Here is an 11,617-nt window from a genome sequence, read left to right as displayed (position 1 = left end):
AACAATGTTGCCAAAATCGGCATACTCCACAAAGATGGCCGCCGCTGCATCCCATCATTGTCAACTAGATCGGCGACGCGCCTTGGCGCGAGGGTGCCTATCTGAACGTTTTGGTCAAGTAGGTAATGCTCAAACTAGTAGAAATTCATGTTTAACGTAGGCATTCAAACATGATATAAAAAAGGAAGAAATATCCACATGTGCAGGCAACTGAACCACCATCTTTTCAACGCGAAAACAAGAATACACTCATGCAGTAATCAACAACAACTAACCTTATTCATAGTAGCACCCATCAGATTAAGATTCAGAGACACACATCCAAGATTAAGATTCATAGGAACCAAGCAAACATCACTCAGGCAAGATTTTATTGGAAATCTACTGCAATACTTAAGCTACTGGAAATTCCAAAACAGCGAAGTTCCATCTAAGCTACTGGAGTAAGTTACTGCAATCTTTCTCTTGAATCTACTCCCACATTTCATCATTTAGCTACTGGAGCACTGGAAATCCCATATTTCATCACAACAATTTCATCTTTTCTGCCGAGTACCTCGATCTGGACGTCGCAGCCGGTGGAGATCTCCTTTATCTGGATGCACTTTCTTGCCGAATTATTGTCATCCTCGTTGGCTTCCTTGGCGCCCCACTTGGTTTCGACCTTGCCGGCAGCGCATGGCTTGGACTTGGCCTCCCACATCCACTTGAGGTCGAAGCCGTCGTCATTGGGGGAGGCGAGCTCCGCCTCCCACTTGAGCGCATGGCCTCCCTCGCATTGCCTGGTTCAGGAGCGAGATCAAAAACAGTACCTTAGCACACGGTTCGACGCCCAAAGCAATTCATCTAATATTTCATCTTATGAAGAGATCAAGTTTGTCACAAAGGAATAGAAAAAATTGCAATGCATTTTGATAGATTAGGATTAGAGCAAGTCAATATATAAAAATCAACACATTCCACGAGTCGAAAGACCATTCATAATGATTGAAGCAAGTCCTTTATATAGAAAGGGATTGAAGACTGGGTAGTACATTAGAGGGCAGCCGAATAGTACAAAACATTGAAACTAAGGCGTTTATAGAGAAAGGCTACTGACAATAGTCGCATAGTAGCCTACATATATAAGTACACAATGAGAGCCAACGGTGTGGCTCATCATAGCCAAAATATAATGTAATAGTTCTATAGGCATAAAGAACTTGCCATTCATTTGTCAGCCTGAACATTTGCCATAGTGAGCATAGGAAATAAAATACCCACCATGTTTTTACGGTTATGCCAGTGGCAAACTATGGGCAATTAACTTGTTACAATTATACATGCTCACTGGTCATCCATGGCTCAGCCGCATGCTCACAAAATCATAGGATGCACAATTTTATTTGTGTTTTGGCAGCCTAAGATCTTTCTACTGAGCGCCAAGGAGGAAGAGGAAGAGCACAACAGTGGCGAGAGCAAAAGCCGTGCTCCTCTGGGTAAACACACACCAACAATTCATCAAGCAGTTTTGGCTCGTCACGCCATGTCGCCAACATGACAACTTTGATATATTATTTTAACTAAATTCCTAGAAAATGATGACAAATCAAAGAGATCCAGCTGCAAACTGCATACAGTTCAACAAATATGAACTGTACAAAGCAACTCACTAATTTGAGATGAGATTGGTCCTTTGATGGCAAAAAAGAGAAAATTTTGAGCTATATTTTGCAGCACACGAAAACAACAATTTTCATTGCTATTTGAATAGGGCAGATACCTGCTCCAGTTTAATTGATTAAAACTGAAGCAATACAAGGTGCTATCAGACACTACATCTAGTGGCATTATATGGCCAATGACCATCTAAGACAGAGTAGCAGCAGAGCATAGAAGCAGGAAATGCCCAAAGCAACAGAATGACATAAAAAGGTAAAGAATAATATGTACTACTATTTATATAATGAAAAAGAGATGGTTCTCCTAGGCCCTGCATCATAATCAAATGGAAAATAATCAATTACCCTCGTGGGTCTAATGTACCCGAGTGTCCCAGATCTTCTCCAAGCAAATTTCTGTAAATGTCATTCAGTTAGAAGACCACCATTAGTGCATATCATAATCAAATTGTTCAATGATTAATTAGATAATAGCTGAATAGATGGTTCTCATGGGTGAGCATGTGGCACAACATTTTCTTTGCAGAAGAAGTAAGCACTATTTGTAGACATCAGTTTTACCAAGCAATTATATTTCAATCCAACCTAGCCACCAAACTCTGCTATTCTAGCATAAAAAGGCAAACATACTATGATAGGCTCTTGGAATCTACATCTCGTCTACCAAAACATACATATGACCACCATTAGCCAACTAGAGAGAGGGAGAGACCTGATATCTTGTGAGAGCACCTCAAACCAAACTCTGTTGTTTTAGCCTAAAAGGGCAAACAAAATATGAGAGTTGTTGTTCTCAAATATTACCAGACGCATGGGCTGCTGTATAAATGAAGATGCATATTGGCATGTCTATCTCAAACTATCAATACCTAGACACTAATGCCTGGCTTGTCCGCAATACACTATACCTGATGCAATAGTTTATCTCTGAAATGCCCATGTGTTGTTGGCCCAAAGGTCGTCACTGCAGACCAAGCACACCTGAAGAGAGGTCATTCAATCTCCAGAGGGATAAAACGAACCAAAATCAAGCAAATCGTAGCTATTATATGCACTGCTTATGATGGCACATAATGCTCTGATGGTGTAAACTTTACATATGAAGATAATTAACTTATCTAGACCCTAGAACAGAGGAAATCATTTCAATCAATCTTAATAATACCTTGGTATGCTTTATATTTTTCCTGGGACTAATTATGTATGTGGTGATGACACATCCTAGTGGTATAGCATCACCCATTCCTTGTTCAAAGCAACATCACAATAAACCAATCTGTGTCACAAATCGAAGGTGGAGACTGGAGAACGAGCTATGTCCAACAGGAAGCAACACCAGCAACTTACAATGTAAATAAAAAAAGTGTCATCAGTAAAGTAGTTGACAATAAACTATAAGCTCTAATCATAGAACTATTATTGCAGGTCAATACAACTGAAGTATGATTTACCAATCTACCAACATAGGCACATAAATAAAATTGTTTGATTCTTGCCTTTAGATATATATAATATAAACAGAGACACATAATTAGGACTGCTAATAAAAAATGCCGCTTCAGAAATATAATGAACAATGGACATATACTGAAATGACTAATATTGAGATGAAGAAAGAAACAAAAACCTTTCTACGAGATAAGTGATATAGTAGGCAACTTCACCAACCAAACTATATTTTTAAAATGAGCTCATCAATAAAAATAGTTCATCAACCAACTATAGTTTAAAAATAAGCCGAGCAGTAGAAATACTTGAAAATAAACTATAAGCATTAGTCCTATAAGACTAAAAAATTCCCGTAAAGCTAAAACCACAAATGGGGATCTATGTGCCTTCCGTTGAAGGTGGACATAACCATGTACAAATATTAGGTTTTTACATGACAAAAAATATCCCACCAAGGTTGGCATTACCAAGGACAAACGCTTCCATTGAGCTAAAAAACTTTACTGAAGGACAATAACATGCATAAAGCAAAGTTTCGATCCCCTCTCACATGAATGTGTCAATACGACTCTAGCCATGCTCAACAAAATGACTAATATTTCTCCACCAGATATCCATCAGCTAAAACTTTCTGAGATAGTAGAAACATCTATTTATTGGTGCATCAAATCACTACTAAAAAGGGAAAATATTGTCTATGTCATTGCTCAACACATGTTGCTACCTGCTGGGTGGGAGAAGTAGTAGACGAAATGCAGACCCAAAGAAAGGCACCATCTTGATCCCTTTGAACGCAGGGTAACACCAAAAGCAACAATGACCTGGACGCGCGCGCAGAGAGGGAGGGGGATGGCCGTCGTTCGGCGGAGACCTGCGAGCATAGATTAGGTGAGAACCTTTCAGCCATGTAATGCAAGTATTAATTACGCATTCCAGAAAAAAAATGAGTTAACCTTTCAGTTACAGCTACCACCATAACTCACATTTGACGGAGCAAAAAGGCTCTCTATATGAATCAGTTTCTAAAACACAAAGTAAATAGCACATTAATGAGTTAACCAAGCATAGATTAGGTGAGAACCTTTCAGCCATGTAATGCAAGTATTAATTATGCATTTCAGAAAAAAAATGAGTTAACCTTTCAGCTACAGCTACCACCATAACTCACATTTGACCGAGCAAAAAGGCTCTCTATATGAATCAGTTTCTAAAACACAAAATAAATAGCACATTAATGAGTTAACCAAGCCATGGCGCCCCATGCATCATTTATCTTATTGTGCAAGGTGTGCTTCTAGAGTGGAACTAACAAGATTTAGAAATAATGGACATTGCACATTCATGGTGATAGTCAAACAAAACATTTCCTAGCCCCACATAGATCCTAGCCAGCATCAAGTCAAGTAACTATTCATTTAATAGAAACGAGAGATAAAGAGAGTATTTTCACCTCATGCTTGGACCATTAATGTGGTTATGGTGATGCCGTCCATATCGCCGCCATGGCAGGGTCACTGGTGCAGTTGCTGCTCCACGACCATGATCTGATGTCGCCCCAGGTGCCATTGAAGACAGACCACGGTGATGTTGATGTCGTCATGGAAGTGGCGCCTTATCATCTTCAGGTCATGTACAATGATCTCTCTCTTCCTTGTGGTCCCTTCAAGGCAGCCGACACTAATTGGTTTTCTATACCCTGCACAAATTGTTTTGCACAACCTCAGTGTCGTTTCATATGTCCAACGGATCATTCATGCATGGTGGAAATATCTCAGTTTTTGTTTCGCTAATTTACAGTGAAAAGAGAAATAAAAAACATATACAAGCTTGAAGTTCAACTACTATCAATACAATTTTCTTCAGGTTTCTAGTTTTTCTTAGGAGAGAACAAGTAAAACAACTGAATAAATCAAATCAAAGGGGATTAAGGGCTGCTGTAGTACAAGGAAAGAGAAGAGAGGAGGAGAGGGGGACGGACCTCCTTGGACATTCATATCGTTCCACCTCCCTTGCCCTTCTTCTTCTAGTTCTTCTGCTCCTTGATCATCCATCCCCTTCTTCTCCTTTTCTCTGCACATAGACAGGGTTAGCACCAAATTGATGCCCCCCAAAACACAAATCGGTCCAAATCAGAAGTATTATACAAGGTAAAAAATGATTTTTTGATAAGGAACAGAAGAGGGTAGATAGAGGGAGAGGGCAGAGGACACCGTGGCTGCCGCTATGTTGTGTTGAGGAAGAAGCACACCTCCTCTGCCGCTGCGTGGTGGAGAAGCTGCTCCTAATATAAAGCTATTCCTGAAACTTGTAATAACACACTCAAGTTAATGGGATAAGCACACAAATTATTTTCAGTGTAAACAAAACTGATTTCCCTTAAAAGATAAACCAAGTGTAGTAATTGAAGTAACTTTAAGCAAATATCATTACTGCGCTTTTGAACCCGCAGCTACCAAAAAAGACAACATTAAGATACACTTGTCAGTCAAAAGTGACTATAAGTTAGTTGAGGAAACAAGAGTAACACCCAGATTGCAGATTTATATGAACAGGAAAGGACACCACATATGGCAACATGACTCTATCATGTAGTTCTAAATCAACGATTCATTCAGGAAAGCAGACAACATCAACAATGCTCATTCATATGAACCAAATAATGTAATTTTTGCCAAGAACACAAGGGTGTAAAATTAGAATAACAGCATGAATTGCCATATCAATCAATAAAATAAGCTAGGTAAAAAGAGTACATCATTCCCGTTGGTGTTTTATTTCCATCCATGAGTCATTGTCATCAAATAATTTGTGCATATATAGAGAATAAAAGGTAACAAGACGTGTAATATGAAATAGAATAACTGAATATTTCTTTGCCAGCATGGGTAGTGAGGAAAGAAATTTCACACATATGCAACAACAATAAAACCATCAAGTTAGCCACCTGGCAATTAATTGTACACACATCTTATTGTCACCCTTGTTAACCAAGCCTTTGAGCATGCCCATGATGATTTGCTCAAGCTTTCTTGTGTTCCATGCCCTAGCTAGAATTTCTGCTAACAAAAGAAAAAAGGAGATCACCATATAAGCAAAAAAGAACAAAGCAAAATGAGACAAATAAGCATGTCAGAGCAGCACCCAGCATTCACGGTGACATGGAAGTCTCTCTGAACTACAACCCAGAATGAACACATGTAGTTTTCTCTAAATGCTAAAAGATGCATGGTTTGAAAATTTTCTAACCCAAACAATAACTCAAAACTAACACATCTGGATCTGGAACAACACATTTAAATCCTAACTAATCAGGGTAATCATTCTTAACAGTAATCCACAACTACAACCACAAAAACAAAAAAAAACTACAGATCAGCATGTGTATCAACTTTTTTGGCAATAATTTTGTTGATCAACAAGGCCTGAAGAACGTGTATTGTACTATTCCTAATTTTATTCACACATGATAAGTTCAGGTCACAAAAATTCCCTGATGTTCCTTACTGCTCCACAATCAACAGGATTGTACACATGGACAATTAACCAATGTGTCAACCAATCTGGGTCAGTACAACCAAGGCGAAGCTCCTGCTGCTCTCAAACTGCATGCTACTGCTATAAGCTTTGATGATTTCAGGTCAAGGCAGTGCAGATTAAATATATATATCGTCACTATAACATTTTTCACTGCTGCTAACATGCAGTGCATTAGCTCATCTGAAAAAAGTCAAACTACGAGTTACCAATATTTGCCCCTGCAAGCATTACCACAGGCACCTATCAGGCAAAATCCCATCGGATGTGAACTCGAACACACACTGGGAAAATCACGCGGCACCTACTACTCATCCAGAAACAGTCGCGCCCAATCTACCACAGCAACCACTCGTCCGACACAAGAGTCAGGAAAACAGAAATTAAACGGACAGAGGATGCAACAAGGGAGGGTGTGGTGAAGGAAGGGGGGGAGTAAGGAGCGGTGGGGCTACCTGCCTATGGAGCCGTCGGTGGCGCTGCTCCGGGCGGCGGGACTGGCAGCGGCAGGCAGGGAGGGAGGGAGGCGCTGCTACCAGCAAGCCCCATGGCCAGCGGGAAGTGCAGCCGCGTGTGGGGGCGAGGAAGGAGACAAAGAGGTGCCGCCGGAATCCACCGGAGCCGCGCCGACGATGAAGGCGATGCCCAGCCCGAAACCCAAGCCCACGGCTGAGGGTTGCGAGCAAGCGCGAGAGACCGTGCGCCGCGGATCTGGCCGGATGGAAGGAAGAGGCGGAGCACCTGCCGTGTGCACGCGAGGACGACGGCGGGGATCCGGCGGGCTAGGTGAAGGAGACAACGTCAGCGTGGGGAGCAGCTAGGGTTAGGGTTTGGGTGGAGGCGCCGCACACGAGGGGCAGGACGCGCGAGTGCGGGAGGAGGCGGCGGCTAGGGCTTGCCACGGGCGGGGCGGCGGCGATGCGGGCGGGGCGGCGAGGACTGAGGGAGGGAGAGGGAGAGGAGAGGGTGGGGCGATGTGGGCGGGGCGGCGAGGACGAGGGAGGGGGCGCGAGTGCGGGCTGGGGAGCGACTAGGTCATCTCCACGTGGTCCGGTGCCTTTTATAACCCGTGTGAGTGAAATGTCGAAAATGCCCCCGGCGGGGCAGGAAAATTACGTGTGGTGGCACGGTCGAGGTGAAACTACTCATTTCTATAGTGCCCATCCCAGATCTGACGGACGAGACTCTTGAGCGGCTTGATCCAATGGCCCAGATCGCATCAAGCAGCCAGATCCAATGGCCCAGAATCCAAATCGTTGTGAGAGCTTGTAGGAACATCCTTCTCTTATTATTGGATTCCCAGTTCAAAACGAGGCCGCCCTTACCATCCATTGTTACTATACTAGATGACCCGTTGCGCCAATGGCGCAAAGGCCGCCAGCAAGCCAAGTATTGTAAGAGTGGTGATAGAAAAATGTCATAGATCAAAATAATGAGTACTTACTGCTGGTTACTGTCTTTGTTCATGATTACTGTTTCTCCTTCTGTGCTAAATGATACTGCTATATCCCTTGAGTGGAAGGTGGATGCTGCCAGGTAGGGCATGCCTCTTCCTTGCTTAGCATATTTGTTGTTGCGTGAGTATTTGATGTTTGAAACAAAGAAAGTAGTAAAAACAGATAATTACAGATAAGGGTGGCATTATGCATATTAAGAGATCGATGAGGAACAACAACAACAGCGGTTATATAGGTAAAATCATAGGTGATAGCTTTTCAAAAGCAACAGATAGCATCATCGAAAAACAGAGCAAGGTTTCATCCTATTACAGAGCACATGATTCTTTGCAACCACAACCACCTCCCAATCCCATTACCAATTTTATCCAACACATGGAAATTCCACACTTTGAGAAATTTACTGGTCGTCTACAAACAACCGAGCACATAATTATTATTTGATAATTATCAATAACATCTATTGATCACCTAGATTTGGTGCTCGGTTTACCTTGATACTAAAGACCTAATTCAAATTCATTTCAGGTGAGAACAACTACAGTGGAAGCAACAATCCTATAGAGAAATAACATCAAGAAATGGTGCTACTGAATTAGGTAGAAAAGATAAAAAAAATATAACAAAAAAGAGATATCAAATATATTTTATGTGCCCTGCACAAGGTATGTTATAATTAATTAAGGATGGTATTTCTCAGCCTCATGTCAGGTGCCAAATATTAATCCGGCGAAAACAAAGCTGAGACGTAACAACATACTCCTATATCTAATTAGCATGTCTTGTTGTTGGAAGAAATTTATATACTGATTTATCACATTCACACATCCATCATCGAATCCTGTAGAGCCTACCAAGTACAGATTAAGATGCAGTTAGAAGCAAACTAATAAAAGTATGTCCATATAGGAAAATTGATGATATATCTTGTAACAAAAGTACAATCAATTCCAAGTCAAATGCAAACATACTATATGAATTGAAGAGAATATATCTCAATGGATGCAAAATATGTGCTCTGAGGCTGAACTTATTTAGAAACTTAATAACCAAACTATATGTGTGAGCTAGTAATCTCTCTCGTATACCTTCAGATATACTGAAAAGGAAAGACTGTAACTCGTATCTTCTTACTATAAACCTCTAAAGCATAGGAAGAAGACAAGAATATATGATGCACAGAAGGAATTTGACAAGCTCGCTTACGCTTTAAATCTTTCAACAACTTTGAAGACCACATACATACACATGGATATAATCATCACATACACAATCAGACCAACACCATATCTGTAGCAATAAAATGGCAATTAACATGAGGTTGTGCTACCTATAAATAAAGCCGAGTATTAAAGTTCCAACCATTAGCTAGTTGCGTAATTTATAAGAATTTGGAATGCATGTGATATTTGAAAGAACACAAATGTTTGATATCATAGATAGCCAAACACGTGATTTGAATAGTCGTCGATAGAGTTAAGTTAGTACATGGTAAGATAGGGTGAAATGTTTGGTTTTGTTGGCTCAAAGTGTCAAGGGAGAGACAAGAGATATTCTTACATACTCCACTTTCATATATTTGAACACTAACTCTTTCATAAATCTGAGAAAGATGAGTACATGAAATTTTCATCCTAAAAAATGTAAAACAATAAAAGTTCTAATGAAATAAATCAGTGGACCTTCCACTTGACCTGTGACTAAAATGTGAGGCATGAGAAATAACCTGTTTAGGAGCAAAACATTCCATAAATGTTAAAATAGAACTGCATGTGAAGCAGATGTGGAGCATTGCCCAATCAGTCATCTCCAGAACTTCTCGCTGCTAAAGTCAGGCACCCAAATAACCTGTTTAGGAGCAAAAGTTTCCAAATGATAAAACAGAACTACATGTATGTATTATAAGAAATTTACTCCAAAGACAAATTCAATATGATCTCTTATGAGAAAAGAGAAAAATATGGAACGTAAAAAAGCAAAGAACCATGAGAAATATGGAACGTAAAAAAGCAAAGAACCATGAGATGCGGCCAACAAACTTCCCTATTGCAAACATCGGTTCATGCTCAGACTCTACATTACACATGAACTTTCACTATACTGTATGTAGAACTAATTCTTTGAAACATGTCATAGGACTTCATATCAACTCACAATCCCATACAAAACTAAATTCCAAACTACATCTCCATAAAAAGCAATAGGAAAATGTATAAAATCCCACGCAAAAGATTCTTAAAAACGGTATGAAGACAGTGGTATTACATTCAACGAAAGCAAGACAAAATATTGATCTTGGATGCACATTACATCAGCCTTGATATGATCTGCTACCAAATCTTTGATTACAGCTCCAAAATGACCTGAAAGAAGGAAAGAGTATATCACTTCATGCTCAGGCTGTATATTACACATGAACCTCTTTACTGTAGCCTAAGTAGTAATCAGACTAATGCTTTCAAATATGCCATGGGATTTCATATCAACTCATAATCCATTGCAAAGAAAAAACTAAAAGCCAAACTACAACACCCTGCGCCACTTACGCTGACGGACCTGATTCAACTGCAGGAGAAGTAATTAGAGAGAGGAAAGAGCTGACTTGAGTTGAAGAAAGAGAGAGGGGATTAACGGGAGAGCTCAACATGTATGGGCAGAAAATTCATGGGAGGACACAAGCTGAGCTGGGCTCGCAAAAAAAATTGGTCAACAACCAAACTGCAGCCTAAAGCGATAGTTGAAGATGATTATCAATATTCTATGGAAAATGATGTTGTCAGGTTGCTCTTGCTTTCAGCCTACTGATCTCCTCTCACTAGTAGAAAAACACCTAATAGTCCCGGTTCGTAAGGGCCTTTAGTCCCGGTTCATGAACCGGGACTAATGGGCCGTTACTAATACCTCCACCCATTAGTCCCGGTTCAAACAAGAAAGAACCGGGACTAATGTGCCTCCACGTGGCTCTGTGCGCCGAGCCCAGTCAGGGGGCCTTTGGTCCCGGTTGGTGGAACCAACCGGGACCAAAAGTCTATGTTTTTTTTTGGAAAGTGGCTGCTTTAGGGGTTTTGGGGGTTATTTTTCGGTTGTTATATTAGCTAGCTAATAGAGAGAAGTGTCCTCTCTTATATCTTCGTCCTTGGTTTACCAACACTACTGCTATATATGTTCATTTTACCCGCTGATATAATAACTCATGCATGCACGCATACATCAGCATATATAATAACAAGTACTCGTCCTACTAATAATGCATCATCATACAACTTCTACTCATTATTAATAATAAGTCATACGATCATCATCATCATAGTCATCGAACCCAACCCTACATAATTGTTCTTAACACATGATCATCAGTATCAGGTAGGACCTAAACACCCTTAAGGTAAAATAGCATAAAACAATATAGACCCTGACTCTCCATTACGAAGAATGGCGATCATCCTGTCTCCAATTTTTGCCCTTCGCTGAATGTTGCTTCCAAGAAGCTCCTTTCGACTGTCCATACATTTTTTC

At 40.5% G+C, this 11,617-nt stretch overlaps 1 long non-coding RNA gene across 3 annotated transcripts; it reads right to left on the bottom strand.

The window, feature by feature from the left end:
• Positions 1-223: 223 nt before the first annotated feature.
• LOC119294120 lies at positions 224-6,169 on the bottom strand. Of its 3 annotated transcripts, XR_005143340.1 has the most exons (9): positions 6,076-6,169; positions 5,089-5,408; positions 4,561-4,806; positions 3,835-3,981; positions 2,827-3,003; positions 2,570-2,642; positions 2,374-2,419; positions 2,007-2,057; positions 224-782 (listed from the first exon to the last, which is right to left on the bottom strand). It is a non-coding gene; the product is annotated as an uncharacterized LOC119294120 (long non-coding RNA). The 3 variants fall into 3 exon arrangements; XR_005143341.1 differs by lacking the exon at positions 2,374-2,419; XR_005143342.1 differs by lacking the exon at positions 2,827-3,003.
• Positions 6,170-11,617: the final 5,448 nt, after the last annotated feature.

This window comes from Triticum dicoccoides, chromosome 4B (assembly GCF_002162155.2).
Source record: "Triticum dicoccoides isolate Atlit2015 ecotype Zavitan chromosome 4B, WEW_v2.0, whole genome shotgun sequence".
NCBI lineage: Eukaryota > Viridiplantae > Streptophyta > Magnoliopsida > Poales > Poaceae > Triticum > Triticum dicoccoides.
The sequence above is the reverse complement of the archived record's forward strand: the minus strand, read 5'-3'. Positions and strand labels throughout refer to the sequence as shown.